At 45.7% G+C, this 5000-nt stretch overlaps 1 protein-coding gene across 1 annotated transcript in view; it reads left to right on the forward strand.

The window, feature by feature from the left end:
- Positions 1–5000, forward strand: part of scn4bb (sodium channel, voltage-gated, type IV, beta b) — a 15674-nt gene that overhangs the window by 144 nt on the left and 10530 nt on the right. The window lies entirely within an intron of this gene.

Genomic DNA, 5000 nt, shown 5'->3' on the forward strand with positions numbered 1-5000 from the left:
ACCTGACTTGTCATCGGACACTTTGTTGCTAAATCTAAATGCTTCACTTTTTGTATTTTTTTTTTTTTTTGCCGATTGGATTGTGTTGTGGGTTTGCTGTGACGCAGCAAGTTGAGAGTTGCGTTGTTGAAATGGCGGATGTATTCATGATGACGCAGTTACTCACTTTATTTTGTTATGATATCCATACCCGGCCATATCTCTCTGTGTGTTTTGTAACTCTTGTAGCTTGTGAGGGTTGTGTCTTTTACAGTTGATGCTCTGATGTCACAATATACAGTATATCATAAAGTTAAATCTGATGCACCAACTGGTAACACTTTATTTTAATGGTTGGCTATAACAGTGGATCTACCATATTAGGTACAGTGTAATAACCAGTGTAACAATATTTAAATGTAATACCAGTGTAACACCATGTAACAATTTTGTACTTACATCTAGGGTTGGGGTTAGGGTTAGGGTTAGCGTTAGCGTTAGGGTTAGGGTTAGGGTTAGGGTTAGGGTTAGGGTTAGGGTTGGTATATGGTATTACACTAGTATTACATGGTATTAAATATTGTTACACTGGCTATTACACTGTACCTAATGTGGTAGATCCACTGTAATAGTGAACCATTGAATAAAGTGTAAACCAGCAACTTATGACAACACACACACACACACATCCCAGTGCCACCCAAATCACTTGTAGCTTATCAAACCAAAAACCAATGAACTGAACTCCTCATCTCTTCCTCAGACTGAAGTGTCATGATGTCACTTGAGTCTGTGAGAGGCTGTCACCAGATGTGTGTTGTGGGGCTGTGACAGCCAGGGACGAATTATGATTTCATAGGCCCCTGGGCCAAACAAGTGAAAAGCCCCCCCACAATAGGTGTTCTGAGTTCACAAAATGATTCAGGGTTTTAGGACAGATGTGAGAGTCTACAGTAAGTTGTTGGGGGTTTGGGGAATGTCCTTTGACAGTAAGTTAAAAGTGTGATTTTAATGCAATATGAGAAAAGAAATATAAGGCCCCCCCCCCCCTTGACTCTTGGGCCCTTGGGTCTGAGCCCAGTAGACCCATACAATAATCTGTCCCTGGTGACAGCAGCGGCATATCAGACAGTCTAAAGCTGTGGCATGCACTGGGTGCTGTGCTGTGCCAGGCCCGGCTGTGCTGTGCTGTGCCGTGCCGTGCCGTGCTCTGTGCTGCGCTGTGCCGTGCTCTGTGCTGTGCCGTGCTGTGCCATGCTCTGTGCTGTGCCGTGCTGTGCTGTGCTGTGCTGTGCTGTGCCGTGCCGTGCTGTGCCATGCTCTGTGCTGTGCTGTGCCGTGCCGTGCCGTGCTGTGCCGTGCTGTGCCGTGCTGTGGCTGCTCTGCTCTGCTCTGCTGTGCTGTGCTGTGCCGTGCCGTGCCGTGCCGTGCCGTGCCGTGCCGTGCCGTGCCGTGCTGTGCTGTGCTGTGCTGTGCCGTGCCGTGCTGGGCTGGGCTGGGCTGGGCTGGGGTGGGCTGCTCTGTGCTGCTCTGTGCTGTGCCGTGCTGTGCCATGCTCTGTGCTGTGCTGTGCTGTGCTGTGCTGTGCTGTGCTGTGCTGTGCTGTGCCGTGCTGTGCCGTGCTGTGCTGTGCTGTGCTCTGCATTGCTCTGTGCTGTGCCGTGCCGTGCCGTGCCGTGCCGTGCCGTGCCGTGCTGTGCCATGCTCTGTGCTGTGCTGTGCTGTGCTGTGCCGTGCCGTGCCGTGCCGTGCCGTGCCGTGCCGTGCCGTGCCGTGCTGTGCTGTGCTGTGCTGTGCTGTGCTGTGCTGTGCTGTGCTGGGCTGGGCTGGGCTGGGCTGTGCTGCTCTGTGCTGTACTGGGCTGCTATGTGCTGGGCTGTGCTGTGCTGTGCTGTGCTGTGCTGTGCTGTGCTGTGCTGTGCTGTGCTGTGCTGTGCTGTGCTTTGCTCTGTTCTGTGCTGTGCTGTGCTGTGCTGTGCTGTGCTGTGCTGTGCTGTGCTGTGCTGTGCTGTGCTGCTCTGCTCTGCTCTGCATTGCTCTGTGCTGTGCCGTGCTGTGCTGTGCCGTGCTGTGCTGCTCTGCGCTGTGCTCTGCTCTGCTCTGCATTGCTCTGTGCTGTGCTCTGCTGTGCCGTGCTGTGCTCTGCTGCTCTGCTCTGTGCTGTGCTGTGCTCTGCTCTGCTCTGCATTGCTCTGTGCTGTGCTCTGCTGTGCTGTGCTCTGCTGTGACGTGCTGTGCTGTGCCGGGCTGTGCTGTGCTGTGCTGTGCCGGGCTGCTCTGTGCAGGAACAACAGTATGCTGCATTGCAAAGTCCTGAGCCAGTTCAGGACAGGGCTCATACTGATGCGTCATATGCATACAGCACTGTGTATGCCCTGAATAAATACCCACGCTTTTCAGATCCATCGAAAATAGGGTTCAAAATAGTACATTATATGTCAAGGATTTTTTAGGATTATACAGAGGGTACAGTAAAGTTTCCGTGCCATTTTAGGATTGCAGGGGGTACAGTAAGGATTTTGTCAAGTTCTAAGGACTGTAGAGTGTGTCTGGGTGTGCATTTTAGATAAATGTTTGCTAACAGAAATCTTACAAATGATATTGGGTGATAGTTGGTTATAGTATTGTTTTATTTATTTATTTTTAACAATTGAGCTTCCAACTAAGGAAATGTGCCACGTCACCTCTAGATGTGCATGGCCGGTGTTTTGTTACGTTTCCATAATGTAATGTATAGGGGATAGGAAGGGCTATTCACTACTTCAGTGCAAAGTGAGAGGCTACGGTATCTGGCTGTGAGAGGTGATGATCAGAGGGATCAGAGGAAACAGGAGAACTTGTGGGAAGGAGACATGTACATGATATGACCTTTAGGAAATGGACAGAACCTCTAACATAGAAATAATAATAATAATAATAATAATAATAATAATAATAATAATAATAATAATGATAAAAATAATAACAACAACAACAACAAAAAATAATAAGAAGAATGATAATAATGTGTATTGTTACTGTTGTTGTTTGTTGCTGTTGTTGCCATTGTCAATGGTATACTGTGTTGTTTGTTGTATAGGGCAGGCTACTGTATTTTGTCAGCACAGTCAAAACAACAAAAAGCTTGTAGATAATCAAAATAATGTCCGTCTTGTGCTTCAGTGTCATGTTTTGTCATGTTTTTTACTGTAGCAATTAAAAAACAGCACATTTTGTTGCCATTAAAACCCACTAACTGGATGATTTGGGGTGGTGCTGAAGACATAAAGATACTGCTGCAGTGTCATTACGCTGCTGCTGCCTCTAGTTTAGTGGCTGCTCTGGCCTGGAAGAGCAGGATAATGTACAGTAGTGCAGGTCCTACAGAGCTGAAATATAAACCATCTCAGGAAGATGAGACCGTCTCATCACAACAAAGCACACATGAACTGGAAAACACGCATCATTTTGTCTTTTTAATAGGGTTTCATTTTAACTCGGTGGCGCATGTATGTGTGCTTGCTTACGTGTTGCGTGCGTGCTAAAGCGCGCGCCAGAGAGAGAGAGAGAGAGAGAGAGAGAGAGAGAGAGAGAGAGAGAGAGAGAGAGATGCACAGATAGAGAAGAAGAGATGTGAAGTGCTTGAGTGTGTATATGTTTGAAGGTCCATGTCAATACACGCTGACTGGTGATGTGACATGCATGGACTGCATGTACTGTATAATAATGGTGACATTAGTTTAGAGTGACACTCTGAGGTCACACACAGAGTGGCATGATGGCAGGGACATGATGAGAAAGCCCTGTGTGAATGTCAAGGGCCAGCTGGGGAAATGGGCATCTGTCTGTGTACCCTTCTCGGGTTCACGCTCACAAGCTCACTGCCAATTTCTCCAGATCACATGCTAGAGACTTCCTAATTAACACAGACATGCAAATCATCTCGGCCTCTGCCTGTTTGTCTGTGTGTATGTCTCTCTCTCTCACACACACACACACACACACACACTCACACTCTCACACACACACACACACACACACACACACACACACACACACACACACACACACACACACACACACACACACACACACACACAGAGAGAGAGAGAGAGAGAGAGAGAGAGAGAGAGAGAGAGAGAGAGAGAGAGAGAGAGAGAGAGAGAGAGACAGAGAGAGAGACAGAGAGAGAGCTATATGCATTCACACACTATTTCTCACATTTGCACTCTCATATTTTTGGACATCCAATATCAAGTGCTCTGGAAAGGATCAGCTCATGGTACACAGGATTTGGGTCACTAACTCCCAGCATCACCATATTCTAGGCTAGAAGAGAGCGTCCACTCTCTTCTACACACCTCAAAATATACACAGTATAGTTATTCTAGCAGGGGTGGAAGGTAACAAATTACATTTACTTGAGTTACTGTAATTCATTAGTTTTTTATGAGTTATTTGCAAATTATTCTAAAACTTACTCTAAATTGCCAATAAAGTCATTTTTGAAATTCGAGTACATTTTCACTCATGTATTTTACTTCAGTATCTTTTGTACAAACTGTCCTGAGTACTGAGTAAAATCAAATTGTTAAGGGAAAAAAATAAATGTCAAGTCAAGTCAGCTTTTATTGTCACTTTCTTCATATGCACAAGTCATACAAGGAAAATGAAATTATGTTTTCTCTCTATACCATGCCAGGACATAAACATACACAAGACTGACATTTTACAGACTGACATAAAGTAAGGGTGCTGGACTGGTAACAATAAGTGATCATCAATAATAAATACAATACAAATTAACATTTAACATTCAACATTGAACATGTAGGCAGAAGCTGCAACATGATCTCCAGAATTCCTTGCTCCTGGACACAGATCTTTGGGACACAAAATCCATGTCAGTTTCACAGATTTTGCCATTGACAGGTTAGGGTTAGGGATTGTTTTGGTCTGGGCACAGCTAGTATTCTTTCGTCCATTATATGAATTTGATAGCCTATCAACCAACTGGAAAAGGTATTTCTCAAAAATATGTC

Source organism: Engraulis encrasicolus, chromosome 7, assembly GCF_034702125.1.
Source record: "Engraulis encrasicolus isolate BLACKSEA-1 chromosome 7, IST_EnEncr_1.0, whole genome shotgun sequence".
In the NCBI taxonomy this organism is placed as follows: domain Eukaryota; kingdom Metazoa; phylum Chordata; class Actinopteri; order Clupeiformes; family Engraulidae; genus Engraulis; species Engraulis encrasicolus.